We start from the raw sequence: 21,372 nt of genomic DNA, 5'->3' as shown, positions 1-21,372 counted from the left end.
TGTGGCTGAAATCTGTGGTATAAACTGCTCCCGTTTCTATGCAATGATATCGATCTCCAGATTGCAGAGTTCACCTCCCCTGGAGGAAATGAACAATTCAGAAGGTGACGTCCATGGCCTCACATCTCTACTCAACTCCCTAATCTCCCTGAATACCTCTCTTTCCCATATACTACCTCCAAATCTCCAGGTATGTCCCAAGCTGAAATTCTCAACCCTACTGAGAAACAAAGAGAAATGTAGCATCTAAACACAGTTCTCTACTAATACAACCACAATCCTGGCAGCACATTGTCCACCTACTGCTTTCCCCAAATGCAGTAGTGTCAGCTGATATACTCTGAAGTCCTTCCTATAATTGAGTTTTAACCTTGTGTGCTTCACATTGATTTTGTGCTTGTTGGTAAACAAGCATTTTGTGAGAACATCCCACCATTCATCTTTCCTATTACGGTTAGTAATAATGGCTGTAACCCCCCTAATTCAATAAACATAACATTACAATCCAGTATGTCTAAAGCTTGCAGTGGGCTGCTATATGCAGAGATACGCCAGCTGAAGTCCATAAGAACCAATAATCACAGACTGGATTAACCCATTCCTGTTCAAGGTGCTTTTGCAGCTGGGTTTTCTTGTGTGAAATGGAGAAATCTACTTCTAGAGTGCATTGAAAGTGCGTTAACCAATGTGTGCAGAATGGGCCTATGTTGGGAAATATTGGCCAGTTTGATGTTATAGTAAGGTGACCAGATTGTCCCATTTTTGGAGGGACATCTTGAGGCACCTGGCAAATTGTACTCATGTTGAAATTTAATATATATATATTACAATGCTATTTTTGCGTTCTATGAAAAATTTTGCTGCTCTTTATAGACCACATTTTTAATCAAGAACCCTCCAGGTCTATGGTGTCCTGCTTTACCAATGTTAAAATCTGGTCACCTTAGTTATAGTCCTATGTTGCAGGACAAGCAGAGAAGACGGGTATGGTGTAATGCTGACTGAAAAGAGACCCTACCAGCGCGTAATAACGAGGGTGCCCTGACCTGATTGCCCAAGTTATCCTGGGCTCATTCCACACACATGGAATAATTCCCTTTCAATACACTTTTGCAGCTTGGTTTTCCTGTGCGTAAGGAAAATCTGCTTTGAAAGGGCATCAAAAGCATATTAGCCAATGTGTGCAGAAAGCCTACAACTCTCATCAGATTTCAAATTCTAAGCAGGATTGGCTTTGGCTAATATATGGATGGGAGTCCTCCCAAGGGATGCCAGGGTTGTGACTTGGAGGGAGGCACTGACAAACCACCTATGAATGTCTCTTGCCCTGAAAACCCTATAGGGCAGGGGTAGTCAACCTGTGGTCCTCCAGATGTTCATGGACTACAATTCCCATGAGCCTCTGCCAGCAAATGCTGGCAGGACCACAGGCTGACCACGTCTGGAGGACCACAGGTTGACTACCCTTGCCCTATAGGGTTTGCCATCAGGCCACTGTGTCTTGCCAGCACTTTCCTCCACCAATAATGAGGGAGTGGTGTTAATAGAACCTGACTTTCCATCTGAAACTCCACTGGAAATAGTAGGAATAGAAAAGAACGCAAGAATCAAAGTGTGAGGCCTATAAATGTTTACTCAGAAGAAAATCCCATGGAGTTAAATTGGATGTACTCACTCCTTGGGGTATTTAAGATTGCAGGCATATCTAATCATCAAAAGAAATGGCACACTTTGAATCGCCATTGAACCTCCTTCAGGCTAATGAGGTGAGCATGTGGTTGCTGAAAAAGTAAAGAAAAAGAAAGCAGAGGAAAGTCTTTTATAATTTATATCTATTTGCTGCTTTACAGTTCATGTTTCTCATTGAGACTCAAGGCAAATGACTGAATTCAATCACATTATTCAAAGGACCAGTATAAAATACACAACTGTGACAGAAAGCCTTGGGACAACAAGCCATCCCACAGGATATTTTTTCTGTCACTGTTTCTCTCCTAGCCCACTCCTTTATGCAGAACTGGTCCAAGGATTTGGGGGAGCCACCCCAGATACCCTGCAGGGAAGCAGGAAGCCGCCACCAGCCATCTTCCTTCCCTCCACACCCAAGCGACTTTTCACAGGACATGCAGTGACTTGCAACAGGATTCACCCCCCTTGGAGTTTGTCCTGTATTGTCATGTTATAAGCAGAAACTAAATTGGGCTTAGGGATGGCAGTTAGCACCATTTAGTTTGCACAACATGCCTACCATTTTGAAGGTGCAAAAACGTTTTTTTATTGTTACACAAACATTACCCAAGACAAGAAAAATGGGGCTGTGCATAAGTATCCCCCCCCTTACTATGACTCCCCTAAATAAGATCTGGTCCAACCACTTACCTTAAGAAGTCACATAATTACTTAATTAGGGTCTTTATGCCAATAAAAGGTGACTGACTGACTGACTGACTGACTGACTGACTGACTGACTGACTGACTGACTGACTGACTGACTGATTAGGGTCCACCAGTACACAATCCAAATGGCACATGATCTGCCAACAGCTGACTCTATTAATGGACCTGTTTTGAAAGACCCCTGACTCTGCAGCACCACTAAGCAGGCAACATGAAGACCAAGGAGCACTCCAAAGAGGTCAGAGACAAAATTATGGAGAAGTCTAGATCAGGGATGGGTTATGAATGAAAGAGAGGGAGAGAGATCCAACTGGGGACAACTACATATGAAAGAAATGGAGTGGGTGGAAAATGGGTCAGAATATCCCAAACTTTGAATGAATTTAAAGGTGCTCTGTAAAATATCCTAAACTTTGAACATTCCAAAGAGCACTAATAAATCCCTTGCAATCAAATGGAAAGAATATGGAATCACTATAAAGGGGTCAGGGTCTAGAATCAAGGCACAGGGGAGTAGGGAGAAAAAAAGACAAGGGTAACATCCTTGGTTTCCAGGTCAGTTTGGGAAATCTATCAATCTCCCCATGATGTTCCTGCTAGGCAGGCCAGCCCTGATCACTAAGCCTTTTCCAAATTGAAAATAAAAATGGTCACAATATGGAGGTTGAGGCTGGCCATGATTAATGGTTCATGTTGTCAAAGACATTCTATTCACAGTTGAGGCTGTGCTTATACTGGTGACCATTTCCTTAATTTAAATTAATTTAAATTACCTCCCCATGTTCCTGTATTTATTTATTGGTTTTCTAGACTGCCCCTCCCCTCAAGTAGGCTTGGGGCGGTTCACACCAAGCATTTCATATATGTCATATTATAAATACACGATTAAAATAGTAGATAAAACCATGTAGTATTCTGTTCTTGCTTATTAAATGGTCAATGCCTGAGCTTTATCATTGTCAGCATCCCCAGGTTTTCTGCCATGATTTTATTCTGTTTCAATTATTAGATCTTTCTGCCTGTGTAAGGTGTTATTCTGACCTGTCTTGCCCTGATGTAACACAAATGCTCTGGCTGACACCCCAAGGTCAGTTTACTGCTGCTATGTTTTATGACTCCTCATCCTCCTTCCACATTCATTCACCTTCCTTGTGTTAGGCCTCCATAGTTCTCAGGCCCATTATCCAGAACGGCCAAATGGTTATCTCTCTGTTTAGTCTTCTTTGAACTGTGCCTGGTTCAAATTCCAAAGGGATGGGATAATAAACCCCTATATTGCTTGTTCCCTGCTTTGTACCACATTTCTGACTATGCATTCATGTAGTTACTTTCACTTCTAATACAGAAATTTTGTTTCAAAACAAGTTTGCTTATTCAGTCAAAGAATCTCACAGTCATAAAGATATTTGTATGTTTTCCCCAGCAGGGCAGAGCCGGATAGGAGAATTTATTTAGACTATAAAATACAAAGGGTCAAAAAAGTAAAATACCATGTTTCCATAGTTCGATTTTCTGACCCATTTTCTACCCACTCTATTTCTTTCATATGTAGTTCTCCCCAGTTGGATCTCTCTCTCTCTCTCTCTCTCTCTCTCTCTCTCTCTCTCTCTCTCTCTCTCTTTCCATTGTTTGCATATGTAATAATGACTTTCAAATATGTGTATGTAGATGTGTTACAGTCATTTATGATAGCCCACTCCATCCACGTGCATGTGTGATGCTGCATTATGGGTCAGCAACATCACATACAATGTTCTCTTGGTGAAATACCCTATTCCCCTCCCACAACTGTTTATATACAGGCATAGTTGGGACATGCAATGGCAACCTTGTTAAATCTGGACAGGAGATGTGACAGGCAGAAGGCTGTGCCAACCATGAAGAGGAAACCAGACACTCATGTGAGCCTATAGAAGTGCTATTCCAGTACCAAATCAGATTTGAGAAGGGGAGTGGAGCGAAACACAGGAGAAGGAGTTCAGTTCTGCCCCAGGGAGAGAGCAGGGAGGGTGCATATCTGACTCAGGATAAGAACAAACACAATGAAAGGTAGCTCTGCTTGGTAGTGCAGCAGAATGGTTTGGCTCTCCCTCTGAGAAATCACAGAGAAGCCAATTATTAGATCTGTCTTTGGTAATGAACACTCCTTGTACCATTTAGTTGGACTCTTGGGAAAGGTGAGAATGGTATGGGTAGAATCCTATGTGTGTATGTGTTAGGATCTAACTTAGTGGCTAAACAGTAAAGGCCTGTTTATTCTTTAAAGTATTAAAGAAAATTACTCTCTAAATTAATGTGCCTCAGGCAGGTTTCTCTTTTGTCTATCTGGAGACCTTTGCTGCTGATCTGTTCTTTGAAGCCTACTTGTAAATAATCAGTCTTCTTTGTTGTTAATATATAATTCTTGCCTTAATGACCTCTGTATTCTCCTTGGGCACCACAAAACTTACCTCACAACGGTCAATCCAAAACCTGGACATTTACTATAGGACACCTGGTAAATAAGGAAAAAGTTTAGAGTTTGAAATAAACTTGATTGCCCCCCCCCCACAAATCATAGGAGGTGATGTTGTTCCCTTCAGTTGATATAAAAGGCTTGCTACAGGATATTTCAAAGGAGTCCTATGTAGGCTTCTTTGAGTTCTGTGATAGAAGAGACATAGGATATATATGAAATAATAATTATAATAAATAGTAATAATAACATGTACTAAAATCTGCTCTGACTTCTTACATGATAAATGGTTCTACCAATGTAATTAAGGGGAAAAGTCAAATACACTTAAAATATCTTATTATTATTACTCAACCTGCCATGCATATATAAATGCAATATATAAAAAGTGTGGCTATAAATATAATTCATAAATAGACTAAATATACAGTTAACTAACAATCCAATCCAATATATTCAATGAGCAAACACAAATATTTCACCAGCTCCCTTATCCTTAAACCACTAGGCTGTTCAGCTTCACCAAAGACTCAATAAGCAAAGGGCACTTTCTAGCAGGTATGTTCATGATGTCCCCAAGCTGGCTTATTGTGAAGCAAACCCTGTGACCTCATAATGAAGGAAGGAAGAGAAGAAAAGTGATTGGTTGAAGATATGCCAGCTTTCAGAAGCTCTGTGCTAATGTGGTGTGATCATATGTAAGTAGTAATGTTTGACTTACATTTTGTAAAGTTTGTAATCCAATCTCTCTTTCTCTCTCTCTCTCACACACACACACCACCATCACAACCTCCACCTTAGACAACTAAAGAAAGTCATGATAGAAATTTATAAAATTAAACACCTGGTGGAGTGAAGAAAGAGAACTTTTGCTTCCTCTCCTAAGGACATCTAATGAAGTAGATTCAGACTCTGGTATTTCAGCAAAAAAACTCTGTTAGAAGCCTTTTTCCCATTGAGTCACTATATGATGATGTCATCTCCAATAAACAATGAAAGTGATGGTGCCACATGATGTTATATCCAATAAACAATGAAAGTGATGTTGCCGTTCCTGGTAAGTCCCACCCACCTTGCTGGTTCCCAGGAGGGACTGGGCAATGCTAGTCACTATCTATTCAACAATCTTCCCTAAGAAATTGGTAAATTTACCATTGGTCTATATTTTGCCCAAATTTCTTACTTAGGCTTAATAAAGGATGTCAACAGCTTCTTTTAATTCTCATGGAATATAAACCTGGACATAAATATGTGTACAGTCTTAAATGACCAAGTTCTTCTTTGATCTAAACAGGGCAACAATCAGGTGTGCAGCCTTTCATCACCCCAAGGGCCCTGTAAACTTCAGTCAGGGTGATAGATCTAAAAGAATCATCAGAAATCTAAAACAGGTTCTTCTGAAATCCTCAGCCCAGAATTGACTTTGACATTGGAGTCTGAGTTAGAACAAGTAAAAAAAAAATGTAAGGGTCTCTCAAAATCCTTTAATATGTGTTCAAGCTGGAGATTATCCTCTACCCAAGTTATGATTGATCAAAAATTACCTTTAGGCTCACACTATTAATAAGAGTTCCCTTTCCCCTTTTCTTGTCAGCTCTTATTTACATGTACACTGAATAATTCTCATGTTACATTCAACTGGCAAATAGCTAAATATGAGATTGAAACCAAATATTTAGCCAGGTATTGTTCCTTGGTTTAATTTCTAAAGTGAACTCTGTCTTACCAACATTTGTGCATGTACATGTAGGATATACATGTATTCACTGTAATAGGTAAATAGGACTTACGTGCAAACTTTTATTCCAGTTCAGGATCCTTCAGATTTCTTTATTATATTTAAAGGCAGTTATGAGGAAACCTGATATGCATGAGTTCACAGAGCAGGGGTGTTCTGTTTCTAAATCAAAGGGGAGAATGTTGATGACGTGGACTACTGCTGTTTCCCCCTGCTGCATTTTGTAGCAATTTTCTGTTTGGAACATATTTCTCTCAGCCAAATTTCAATATAAGAAATGGAAGAAAAAAACTATGCTTCCCTTACATGGCTGAATAAAACTTGTGGAACTTCAGGGTTATCTCAGCTCCCTTGCACACAAAAACCTTAAGCATCCTCAGAGAGGAAGAATAATCTGTTATCTTGGATCCACTGATTTCTTGACCAATTTGTACACATCCCTGATTGTTGATGATATTAATATTGTTGAAACAGTTGCCTGAACATGCTATATTATGTTGACTAGGGGCAACGCCTGTTGTATCCAAGAATATAACAGGCGCTAGATCTTGGCAGTGGAACGAGGAAGGGGAGGAGTTGTCCAGTCTGTAAGGGCATGGGGTTGAATGTGGGTGGTGTGTGGGAGGTTGTGGTGGCATGGTGACAAATGAGGGTGTGGGTGTGGAGAGATGGGTGTCAAGAACCTGTGGTTTGGAATGTTTGTTGAGTGTGGGAGAAGACTGACCTTTGGGAATTGTGGCATAGTGGTTACAGCTGAGCTTTCCAGAGCCATATCTTCAGATATGTGAAGGGAAAATCAGACTGGTGGCTCTTCTTAGGAGAAGATTACATGGCAAGCATTTCCTCCCAGTTCCGCAATCAACATTTATTTATTATTTATTATATTTATCATTTCCCTTCTTTTGTCAATTAGGTCACAGACACCGAAATGTCCCATTGCCTTAATCCACATAGGGTAGTCACTGTACACATATGTCTGCCTTGCTCCTTCTGTCTCCATTCTTTTACTGTTGATAAAATGTTATGTGCCCACATGCTTCTTTCACTGTTGCCTCTTAGAAGAAGAAGAGCTGGATTTGTGTACCCTGCTGTTTACTATCCAAAGGACTCTCAAAGCGGTTTACAAACACCTTTTCCCTTCAGCTCCCCACAATAGACAACCTGTGAGGGATGTGGGGCTGTGAGAGGTCTGAGAGAACTGGGAATGGCCTGCATTCACCTGGCATGCCTCAGGTATCTCAAAGCAGTTTCCAATCACCTTCTCTTCCTCTCCCCTTAGCAGACTCCCCATGAGGGAGGTGGGGTAGAGAGCCTCATTTGGAAGCTGGCAACCTTAAGAGGGGTCACTCTGTGCACAGTAGTCTTGACCTTAGTCAGGTTTATGCACACCTAGGTAGACTGGAATTCCAGAACATGAGGCTACACCAATATGGCAACCGTACCTCCTCTCTGCAATGTTTTTTGACCTGAAATAGATAAAAAATAGGTCAAATCTTTTGACCTGAAATAGGTAGCTGTGGGGTCATATCACCCTTTAAATATTTTAAAAATAATAATTATATATATTTAATAATTATATATATATATATATATATATATATATATATATATATATATATATATATATATATATATATATATATATATATATATATATAATATTTAATATATAATATTTAATATATAATATTTAATGTTTAATATATTTAATATTTATATATATATATATATATATATATATATATATATATATATATATATATATATATATATATATATATATATATTAATTATAATATATAATTAATATATATAATATATATATTAACTCCCCTCAATTTGGGAAACCCAGGGCCATCTTTGTTGTATGGTAGAATTAATGTGCAGCCATGCCTGGAATGCCCAGCAGCCATAGAGAACTAATATTTGTTTGTTTGATTATACCTTTTCCTTTTGTCTCAAGGTGGCCTACAATTCCAATAAAAACATACATGCAGAGTACAGTAAAACCAGGCAGTAGGTGATGTGAAAGATCTCTGCTTGAGGCCCTGTTTTGCTGCTGCAAGTCTAAGCAGAAGATCAGCACCCTTGATGGACCGATGATCTGATTTAATTCAAGGCAGCTTTCTGCATTTAGGTGCTCAAAATCCATTTTAGCCCCCTCTGCAAGAAAATGTCAGCAGCTGAAACCCTATTAGAAATCACAAAATAAATGGCCTTCCTAAAAAAAATCTAAAAATGGCACCCCTCCCACAGTCCTGAAGATCTCATTTCACAAGGCAGGAGCCGCTATGAAAACAGAAATGAGCTCTCACAGATGCCAAGTAGGGGTTAGCTGGAAGGTAGCAATCAGAAGATCATTGTTAGTGCAGTGGGACATGGGCTTTTCTGATTCCATATAAGCCAGCAAATTGTTTGGGGGAATATGTCAGTCACTGATGGGACAGTGATTGGTAGAAACTGGAAACACCGTGCACAGGAATGTCAATCAGAACATCCTGATTGGCAGGAAGATAAACTACCTGTTCTGGTTGGATGACTTCCCTTTCAAGCACATAACTGTCGACTCACTCTCTTCCCTCATTGCCCTCCCATATCCTCGCTGACTGGGAAAATCAAACCAGACACCAAAATAATGTCAGATCTAATGTCAGAGCGGGTTTATGACTGCTCTCTATTGTCAGAAGTGATTTGGTTATGAATCAAAACATCATTTAATATATCTAATTTTCAATATGCCCAAATATACGGATACTTAAATCCAAGGGTAGGAGGCAGGAATAGATCATACGACAAATCTTTCTATATACCTGAAAATCAGACCAGATTTCAGGAGAACAGCTGAAATTTTAAACAAAAATAAGTAAGTATGTAAGAAAATAGAGGAATAGGTTAAAGCCTCCTAAAATAGTAGAAGCAGTGCCTGTAGCTTTAAGAAACAAATGCACTCAGCACAGCAGTTGTTGCTAGTAAACTACACAGTACTGCCAGCCTTCAAGCCATTGCATCTGGCAATAAAAGATGTGGGTAGCCTTTCCAGGACTGGCCTTTGAGGTTGGAGTCAGGGTACACTGGGAGTGGGAAAAAGTCCCCAACATAGAAAGAGATCCTGCCCCCCCCCAAAAAAAAACTGGGCACCCATCCGGTTGGAATGGTTACTTGTACAGGACTTAGGTGGACCAGATTCCACCTCTGTTGCCTCACTTTGCCTCCTGCAGGACTTGAGTGGGTTGGGCACTACTGCCTAAAGGTAAAGGTAAAGGTATCCCCTGTGCAAGCACTGAGTCATGTCTGACCCTTGGGGTGACGCCCTCCAGCGTTTTCATGGCAGACTCAATACGGGGTGGTTTGCCAGTGCCTTCCCCAGTCATTACCATTTACCTCCCAACAAGCTAGGTACTCATTTTACCGACCTCGGAAGGATGGAAGGCGGGTCAACCTTGAGCCAGCTGCTGGGATTGAACTCCCAGCCTCATGGGCAGAGCTTTCAGACTGCATGTCTGCTGCCTTACCACTCTGCGCCACAAGAGGCTCTTGCACTGCTGCCTAGCCTAGCCATTTGTCATCTTTGTTGGTAGCCTATGTAAGGTTCCCCTTATCCTTCAATTTAGGCTGGATAGTAAAGCTTTCTAAATATTAGTTTGTGGCACTGACAACCAGCAAAGCATTTGCTTACTCCTCTTCTTCCACATAATTGTAACCAACTTCATATTAAAAGAAAAGACTTATTAAACTGTTTACTCCCCGGCAGAAGCTATTGCGAAACTGGCTGAGCTCCTGGGTCTTTTGGGGATTTTCCACTATTCACAGAGTAGGCGTTACCTTTGATCACTCATATTGTATATTGTTTTTGAAACTGTTGTTTAAAATGTCTGTATACTTTTTCAATTGTTTAATAATTTTTGCCTTCGAGATTTCTTTGTGGTGCATTTATTCATTTCTTTCTGAATTTTCTACAAGGCTCCCTGTTTTTTTGTTAATCCGGCTGGGAAGGCAGGAGATCGCAGGGTCAGGGTGGCCTGAGATGGGCCTCAAGGAGGTCTGCACCCCCTCGAGCATCCCAGGTGGGTCACTTTACCCTGATCTGGAAAACCAGCAACAGGGAGGCCCATGTTCCTACTTGGGACTGGAGAAAGGCTCCTGATAGCTGCTGGAAGGCGGAATTCATATATGTAGTCGGCTGACTACCATTTGCTCCTATCCCCTGCCATGCCAACACTGTTTTAAAAGTTGTTACAATAAAGCTGTGGCCTTTAATTTGCCAACTTAATAAGGAGTGTGTGTCGTATGTGAGCCATACTGCCTACCTGCAAGTCAAGAATGAGATATCCCTAAAGAGTGAGATGCATAAAATCACACGAATATAATAATATTAATAATGATAGTAAGAGACAGCTAGAGTAGATGATGACGATGACGATGACGATGACAATGACAATGACAATGACGATGATGGGATTTATCCCCCCCCATTAATTTCAGTAAAGGAGAACTACAATCACCTCAAAATCAGTGGAGTTCAACTGGTCTCACTTTGCTTAGAGTTACACCCTGTAGGCCCAGTGACTTCAATGGCTTTAAGACAGGTGTATGCCTGTTTCAGATGGCAATGTTTGTATAGACTTTATATTATGAACAGATATTATAAACAGCACATGAACCAGCCAGTCTGTATAGTGATTTGTTAAGTCCCAAATCCTAGTGCTTGCCTACAAAAGCAATCCAAGTCTGCAGCCAGTCCAAAAAGGAACTGAAAAGGCTGTCCTTGTTTTTGTGAATGGATGGCTTCAGACACACCAGGACCAAGAGCAAGAAGTGAAAACGGTTGTTGTCACCAGTCCACCTGAAAGCCTGCTGAAGGCTAATGATAGTTATGCTGAGGATTTTGCCCTGCCTTCCAGGGGAGATGAATCGCAGTTGACTGTCCCTCTCTACATACAAAACATTAAAGAAGAGTGCTTGACTAGCAATTGGAAAAGTGGCGCAACCTGAAATTCCTCCTCGATGAAGCTATGAGACAAAAATAACAGACGGCCTTACAAATCAGGGAGAGCAACTGCGCTGTCATTCACACGCAGACCAATTTGGGTTTTGTGCTTGTTTACTGGAAGGCTCAGAGTCATCCAAGTCAAATAGGAAAGTACAAGATAAAGAGACAGCAGCCTAACAGCTGCTGAACCAGTGAGTCATTCTAGAGCAGGGACAGCAATAGAAACACAAATTAAAAAGTCAGGAATCCATGGCAAGAGCTTAAAGGCCCAGCCAGAAAGCTGAGGTGATGGATGCGATCAGGGCCCTAACAGATCTAAAACAGTGATGCAGGGCATGCAAAAGGGAGCTCCTCCACCAGGCATTTGGTTGAGGTTGACCAAACTAAACAACACCTACTGGGCCCCAAGCCCCCATCCCTTGAACCTGTGCAAGAGATCTGACCTGCCATGGGCCTGTTGAATTGTTCACTGGTAGAATGTTATTCTCTGTTTAATGTTATTATTACTATTGTTACCTTTGCTTATTATTTTCAGTTGACTTAAGGCATTGTTCTGTTACGTTCTATTTGAACTGCTCTGAGCCTTAAGGGAGAGCGGTATAAAAATGAAACAAACAAACAAACAAGTATAAATAAAATGAATAAATCACCATGCTGAATATCAAGTTTGAGTGGGGAGTGTGTGAGTGTCTGTGTGTGTGTGTGGGGTGTGTGTTACAGCAGTCATGGACACAAGGCAGGTATGTGTCCTATCGCCCTTTGTATTCCTGGGTGCAATGGGCTGTGTCCCTAGTAAATAAATAAGAGGGAATGGCTACCTGGATGCAGATAACAATTCAAGATATGGCAGGTATCAAGGGCCCATTATGCACACATTGAATAATACACTTCCCATGCACTTTAGAAGCAGATTATCATGTTCTGCACAGGAAAATCCAGCTGCAAAAGCACGTTGAAAGTGCATTGTCCAATGTGTGTGGAATGGGACCTGTACTCAACTTGATCTGAAATGAAATTTTAATGTGGCTTTTCCCCCCCTTCCTTTTTTGCTATTGTCACAGCTGACCTATGGCAACCCTGCTTCTAGGCAAGAGATATTAAAACATAGTTTTCCTTTGCCTGCCCCTGTATCATGTAGAGGTATTCCTTGGTACTCTCCCATTCAAATTCTGATCAGGGCCAACCCTTCTTGGCTTCTGAGATCTGGAGATATCTGGGTATCCATGTCAGGACGAGGCTGGAGGGTAAACTTAACAGGAAAAAAAATGTGCACCCAATGCCCATGCATTCTGAAGGGTAGGCCTCCCTCTATGAATGTGATGTGATACTCTTAGAGCACCAGTAGATCTTAAGATTTATTTCACAACTATTACACAACATAGGGATGCCAACCTCTGAATGGAACCTTGAGATCACATGGAATTACATCTTTTCTCCAGTTCCCATGGACCAATAATGCATGGGGTGGGTAGTCCAGGGTGGCGGCAGCAGGGCACTGGGGCTAATCCCCGGCAAAGTGTCCCGGATGGCCTGTGGTATGCAAATGCAGAAACTCCTGTGTTCCCCATGATATGGCGGGCACCATTTGCAGACCTCCTGGGCTAGCCCCATACTGCCCCCCTCCCAAACCTGCAGGAACACAACATACCACTCTCAGCTCCACAGAGCTATGGAGATGGACGGGGCATTCCCCCACCCCCACCTTAGTGGGAGAGTGGCATGCTGCTCTCCTGCCATTGTGCAGTGGGGCACCCTGCCCCTCACTCCCCTCCTGTTGTTGTGCAGTGCACCGGGCTCTCCCAGCCCCAACATTGTACTCGCTATACCAGGGCAGTTCACGTACACCAGGGGATTTCCTCCCCCGTGTGTATGCGGGAAGTGGCGGGGCATGCCACCCCACTTCAAGGCACCCTGCTGCCATGCCTAATGGGTCATGGGGAGCACAGCTCCTCCTCTATTGCATCATGCCCCACAGAGGTCCCTCCCCTGCCTTCCTCAGGCTTCACCCCCAGCTCTCAGAAATTTTCCATCCTGGAGTTAGTGAACATCAATACAGAGCCCAGGGCCCATTCTGCACACATAGGATAATGCACTTTCAATGTGCTTTGGCAGCTGGATTTTCCTGTGCAGAACAGAAAAATTTGCTTCTAAAGTGCACTGAAAGTGCATTATCTATTCTGTGCAGAATAGGCCCAGGAGTGAGAGGGAAGGAGTGAGAGCACCTTCCTTTGGTTAGAATCAATCCAAGTTGATCCCTCTACCTATGTGCCAAGGTGTTGTTATATTTCCTTCTGCTTTATGACTTTTGTGAGCCAAAGAATCATTGATTCATAGAAACATCATAACGTTGGAGGGGAACTCCAGAGTCCTAAAATTTCCAGGAAGATACATTCTAGCCTATTGCACCCCAAAATATATGTCTCCCTTCTAAGTAGCAGATTCCAGTCAAGATGTGAACTGGCCATTTTGTTGTCTTCATCCAGGAGGGACATTTTCATTTAGAAATGGACAATGCTTGGGAGTAACTAGCTAACCCCTCCCCCCACTGCAAATCCTTTACTGAGAAAAATAAACTTTTAAAACCATGTGTGGAAGTTTCACAACTGCCAAAACCTCAAAATAAAATAAATCACTTCCAGAATACCCTAACAAAAGATCTATTAATTTTAGCTCAGTACTTAGAATACTGTACGACAGCAAAGGATCACTGATAAATACTCTATCCCCCCTATCAGTAAGCTTGTAAAGCCATTTAAGTTGTTTTGATTTCCAATTACTTTTGATGCCGATGTTAACGCATTCAGGTATCAGCCCTGCGTTGAATGCAACGTTATCCCATTTCTAAACATGAAAAGTGCATGTTCTTTTTTTCGCAGCGTTATTAATGCTGAAGTTCAGTTCAGCGGGAACTTTACATAACGCTTCATAATTTATTGCATCCTGCCAACACGTCAAATAGCACATCTCCCCCTCCCTCCCCTTGTGCTGTTAAATGTCTTTGTTTCTCACTGCCTTGGAAGAAAAACAATATTTTTGAGCATTTTATTTCTTCTGCCAGCAGGGATTAAAAAAAAAAAACCAAACCTAAAAATTGCTGGCTAAAGATAGTTCTTGGAGATAGACCTCTGTGATAAATAGTATCTTGTATTCGGCTACTCCTAAGAAGGGAAGGGCGAATTCCAAACTTTTCCTGGTTCATATATAACAAAAATACAAAGGGGGGTGGACATGTTCGCTCTCCTTGACAACTCAGTAGCTCAGTTGCACTGTCAATATTTACTGTAGGTGCAAACTTAAATGGACTTCGGGGAATGGTAGAGCAGGGTTAGTCAACCTGTGGTCCTCCAAATGTCCATGGACTACAATTCCCATGAGCCCATGCAAGCAAATGCTGGCAGGGGCTCATGGGAATTGTAGTCCATGGTCATCTGGAGGACCACAGGTTGACTACTCCTGTGGTAGAGGACAGGAAAGCCTGGAGGATCATTGTCCATGGGGTCACGATGGGTCGGACACGACTTTGCACCTAACAACAACAACAACAATCAGTAGGACCAATTTGCCTTCTTGTGAAAGAGCTGCTGTAATACTAGATGAAGCAACAACAAGAGCCATCACCTTTTTTCGGTGAACTGGAGGTAAAGTGAGATTTATAACAAATGTTACAGCCTGATTTTCTCACAAATGACGACCCAAAGTAGCCTACATTGTTCTCCTCCCTCTATTTCATCCTCACAACAACTCTGTAAGGTAAGTTAAGCTAAAAGTGTGTGAGTGGCCTATGGCCAACTAGCAGCTTTTCATGGCATGCCGGCATCTTTATTTTTTGGTCAGCTGTAAAACGAGCAGTCCTTCTAACAGTATACTGCATGTTTGAATAGGTGGAATTAAGGTTTGAGAAAGGGGACACATAACCCACCTCATTTAGGAACGCCAGTCTCCAGGTGGGACCTGGGGATCAACAGGAATTATGAGGAGGAGAAGAAGAAGAGTTGGTTCTTATATGCCGCTTTTCCCTACCCGAAGGAGGCTCAAAGCGGCTTACAGTCACCTTCCCATTCCTCTCCCCACAACAGACACCCTGTGAGGTGGATGAGGCTGTGAGAGCCCCGATATCACTGCCCGGTCAGAACAGCTTTATCCGTGCTGTGGCGAGCCCAAGGTCACCCAGCTGGATGCATGTGGGGGAGTGCAGAATCGAACCCGGCATGCCAGATTAGAAGTCCACACTCCTAACCACTACACCAAACTGGCTTCATATCCCAGTGACAGACATCTGTTCCCCTGGACTAAATAACTTCTTTGGAGGTTGTTAAATTCCCACTCCTTTGGGAAGGCCTTCTAAGGCCATCAAGAAACCCCAGGGTTTCATAAAACCCTGGTTGAGAAAGCCTGTCATGGACCTTTATGCATCCCGACCTTTGAAGAATACTTAACCCCTGTAATAATCAGGGCCCTCCTTACATGACAGGTATGTCACATTCTTTCCAAAGAAAACTCCCTGTTGCTGGTCATGTTGTTCTGCTTGAGTGAAAGGGAGTGAGAGGGGCTCTAGGAAGAATTTTTTTCATTACATGCACAGAAAACAAGTCTGAGATCTGTAATGGAAAAAATAAGATATCTGAAGGACTATCAAGCAGGTTGAAAATTCCATCTGTTTGACATCTAAGAATGAAAAAAAAAATCTAATCTAGAACCACCACCTGCCATGCCTTGGGATAAATTTCTTCTTGAGTGCTGTGGCAAGAGCTAGCTTCCGGAGTTATATGTCACATCTCCCTATGTATACATTAAAGCGTGCAGGGATTATTTAAAAATACAGGATGTGGTCACAAGCTATTAAGCCCCCAAGTTTTGAATATGAATTGCATATTCAAAGTACTGTCCCGAAGGCTTTTGTCCGTTTATATTAAACTTGGTAGATTAACAGTCAAAATGAGAGACATTTTCTTTTTAGTCACTGGAAGCTCTTATGATTTTTATGATAAGTTTACTAGGAGCAAAGCCCGTGGTACCCAGGAATACAATGGATGCTAGCATGCATGCTTGCCCTGTGTCTTTCCTGGGTGCTGACTCTCCCCCTGCCCAGTTCCCCGCTGGATCTTGCGATTCAGTGTGTTGGAGGTGATTAAACAAAAGGAGATGCTGATCTCAAGAGCCCAGATTGATTCCCCACTCCTCCATGAGCAGCCAGCCGGGTTGCCAAACGCTAGGTGGGGGGTGGAAATCTTCAGGAATAACAACTGATCTGCAAGCACCAGTCCTTCTGGAGAAAACAGCTGGGAGGGAGAGAGCAGAGCCCACACTGGGTCTAATGGGGCTGGTGGGCAGACTCTGCCCACCCACTTCCCAGTTCTCTGCCCACCCACTTCTCCCACCCACTTCCCAGACTCTTGATGCCCCACCTCCAAACCTCAAGGAATAGTCCTAACCAAGGGGCCACCAGGTGCATCTGGGACACCTCCTGGAATGGGAGTTCATCTGCAGACTATAGAGATCAGCTTCTCAGGAAAAAAAATGGCTGCTTTGGAGGTGGAATTTTGCTGTGACAGCTCATGTCCAGACAACAGAGATCAGTCCCCCTGATAAAAGGGCTGCTTGAGAGGAGGGTCTTTGCAGCCATGTGCCCCACAGAGGTCCAGGGATGCCAGCCTCCAGGGGGGACCTGGGGATCCCCCAGAAGGGCAGCTCTCCATCAGATTGCAGAGGTTCTAATGACCTAGATGAATCCTGAATCAGTATGTTTTACCTTTCATATTGATGAACATATCCTTATTACTATTGCAGTGAAATTTAGAGAAGGACTAAAATTGATATTAGGTAAATCTTCATGATGGCCAGTTCTGTTGCTTCATATCTTTTTAAGATGAGAAGACAAGGAAGGGCAGGGCAGTTGTCCAGGACAGGAGCTAGGCATAGCTGAACATCTAAATGAGCCCTATTTGCATATTAATTGAAGATGAGAAAGATATGTGAGGTAAATGATTGGTTACACTGTGAAGAGATTTTGTTTGGTAGGTCTGTCACAATTTTTTGGAGGGGGATAATTTCCCGTGCTCTAAATTACTTTTAAAAACATACTTTGTGCTCTGATTTTTTTTTTAAGTCATCATATTGGGATTTAGGGCAGGCATAAAAAAGGAAGAGACTATGAAAACACTGTTTAAATGAGTTCTAACAAACATGGAATCCAAAGACCCCATATTTGGGGGTCTGTTGAATCCATCTGCTCCAGATAAAGGCAGACCATGAGGAAATGAGTGGCATTGGGGGAATGGAAATTCCACAGCAGAACAAGTGGGAGTAGAAACTTAGTAATAAGAAGGTTGTCCCTGAGAGGTGATAAAAGGGCCCTGTTTAGGGATGGCAAGAGCCTCTTGTGGCACAGAGTGGTAAGGCAGCCGTCTGAAAGCTTTGCCCATGAGGCTGGGAGTTCAATCCCAGCAGCCGGCTCAAGGTTGACTCAGCCTTCCATCCTTCCGAGGTCGGTAAAATGAGTACCCAGCTTGCTGGGGGGTAAAACGGTAATGACTGGGGAAGGCACTGGCAAACCACCCCGTACTGAGTCTGCCATGAAAATGCTAGAGGGCGTTACCCTAAGGGTCAGACATGACTCGGTGCTTGCACAGGGGATACCTTTACCTTTTACCTTTAGGGATGGCAGGTTTCCTGCTATAAAGTGCAATCTCTTTGAGATTTGTGCTCCCATTGTCACTTAGCAGAATAGTGGCAGCAAAATGGGGAAGGATCTGTGTCACATGACATTGTTTACTATGGTTTAAGTCTGTAAGTGAGGCCATGCAAAATGGTGGGCACTTTCCAAATCCCTATGGGAAAAACCACAGAGTAAGAATAACACCATGATAACATTTCTGTTTTGAAACTGGAGGTGACATAATAGTATCATATCACACTCGTTTTTGGCATCCCCATCCCCTTGTTACTACTACATCTGGCAACTCTACCGCTGATATCAATCTGCCACAATTCAGACTAGTGTAATGTGCTGCAAACACAGAACAAGGATAATTTGAAATGAAACCCAAAGTAAACTGAAATTTAATTTTTAAAAATATGATTATTTTAGCAAAACACTAGTAAAAGGTTAAGTGAGTTCCCAAAATAACAACAACTAGGTAGGCTGGTCCATGTAGACTACATTTCGTCCTGAGAGCAAAGTGTAATATCTTGATCGGTGACCTTACAATTACCTACCTTATTAGGATGGTGTTCTGATTGCTCTATTTGTTGACCAATGGATGACTCAGGGAAGAAATGAATCTGGGATTGTATAAGTCTCAGTTTACAACTTTGTGCACCTTACTATTTTTCCCATTCAACAGTTTCAAGTTGATGAACTTCAACCAAACACAGGAAAGGTGTTTCCTATTTCTAGTCGATCACTGGGAGACTCCAAGTTATGAAATGAATGTGATACATTACACACTCACAAACACATACACTGAGAAGTAAATAAAATGCTCAGCAACTGTTCACACACTTCATACTCTGGCACGAAGAGATACCAATAATGCTGTCTTCTACCTCAGAAGATACCAGCCAGTTACTGGTACAGTGTTAGAGACGAGAACTACATGACCATGGCCATGCAGCTTGGAAAACCCACAACCCAATTGAATCCTGCCATGAAAGCCTTTGAGAATTCAGTTTCCAGTTTTGTTCATCGGTTTCAAGTTTGTTCGACATCACTGTTACGTAATTTGTAATAATGTATTGGGGATATTTGGTAATGATTGACTCCTGTTTTTTTTAACCTGAAACAAAAGCCAGCTCTTTTGCAATAAAGTAATTGTATACTGTATGTAGCATAATAATAAATCATAGCACCAACATGCCCCCAAACATATATTTATATCTTATCTTCTTCCAAGCAGTTTAAACCTGGTTCATAAATTAAACAAGCCAGTGATTGTCAAACTGGTGTGTCATAGATGTACAGAGTCAGTGAACATGTGATGTAGTGTTTAGTATGCCAAGTTTAGACTGAGGAGATGTAGGTTGAAGTCTTCGGTCATGAAACCCAGTAGGTGGCCTTGGACCAGGCATTCAGGGCTGATTCTGCACTTACTTTGTTTATTCCGTTGTGGATCCTGCTGAATTCAGATCGATTTGAACTTGGGTCTTCCTCTATCTCCCCCACCACCACCATTGAAACAGAAAGTGTTCTGCATGTGATTGGAGAAGCTCAGAATTGGGGGGGGGCAAGTGCAGCAGGATGCTCTTTCTTTTCTTGAACTGGGGGTGGGGGGTGGAGAGGATTGGAGACAGCAGACTTGAGAGGAAAATTAGGCTGAGAAAAAGACTTACTCGAGGCAACCCAAGCAAGAAATTTTAACTTAGGCAGAATTTTCAATGTTTGTTTCCAGCATTCGAAACCTCTAAATCACATTAGCCCTCATGATGATCACCATGTATCTTTAAATAATCCCTAAATTTAAATGTTTTTAGCAGTAGGTTCAATATTAAAACATCCAGAAAACCCAGAACATAACATTAAGCATGCCATTGCTACAACCTTACCAAGTAAACTTTTTATATGTTCGATTTTAAGGAGCTTGGCTTTTTAAATACGCTTTAGGTGAATTTATCAAGTTTGACAGGCTTTTCCACAAAGAAAGGCCTTTAAATACAAAATGCATTGGGGTGTACCAAGCAAAGGAATAGCTTTAACACGTTCCTCCCCGTTGAACTTCTAAAGTCCATTACGATTACTGACAAGACTCATCCCCAAAGTATTATGTATTTTATCATGACGCTGTAATTCCTGCATATTCCTTCTTAAGCCAAAGACATTCTCATTGGTATGCATGGGAAAGAATCATCAAAACAATCTGAAGAAATTAGTAAATCATGAGAGCTCATAAATGGCCACAAATTTTGTTAGTTTATAAGGTGCTACCAGATTCTTACTCTTTTCCATGGCTATAGACCAGGGATAGTCAAACTGCGGCCCTCCAGATGTCCATGGACTACAATTCCCAGGAGCCCTTGCCAGCATTCGCTGGCGAATGCTGGCAAGGGCTCCTGGGAATTGTAGTCCATGGACATCTGGAGGGCCGCAGTTTGACTACCCCTGCTAGACATACAAATTTGGCTACCCATCTTGATCTATCTAAGTAAGGATTATGGGTGTATCATAATTTCCAGCTCCAAAAAGGAACTAAACTTAATTTGGCTCAAAAGGATAGGTGCACTGTGTGGCAAAAATATCTCGGTTTGATCACTTAAGTAAGAAATAATTAAAATGGAGCCAAACTGAGCTTTGCATTTTGTAAAAAAAGACATTATGCGCCTTTAAGACTGATACAGCAGATTTGATGGTTTGGGAATTTAAATCCAGCTTTTTGAGAGAGTGATTGGCGGACTATAAGAGATCTGAAGACATACGAGATACTCTGTCCCCCTGAGAAATTATTGCTAAATCAGACTATGCTACAGTTTTTGAAGGTTGGTTATAAGATTCTTCATTCTATGGTTCTTTGTCAAGCTATTATACCCATGCACTCATTCTAATGTTTTGTATATTTTGTGGTAGAAGGATCTGGAGATTCTATGTGGACAAGTTTATGGGGAAAGTTAAGTCTGAGGCTTTGTATATATTTAATATTTTGATTAGCTTTATGAGTTTGTATATGGATCTAAATTCATGAATATTTTAAATTTATATTACTAGCTATGCCACTGAGGGAAAATAAATTATAAAAATGTGGTTATAACCAGTTTGTTTTCTGGCATCTTTACATATATTTAATTTAAATGATTCTACAAACA

The sequence above is a fragment of the Paroedura picta genome, chromosome 6, assembly GCF_049243985.1.
Source record: "Paroedura picta isolate Pp20150507F chromosome 6, Ppicta_v3.0, whole genome shotgun sequence".
In the NCBI taxonomy this organism is placed as follows: Eukaryota; Metazoa; Chordata; class Lepidosauria; order Squamata; family Gekkonidae; genus Paroedura; species Paroedura picta.
Note: the sequence above shows the minus strand (reverse complement) of the source record.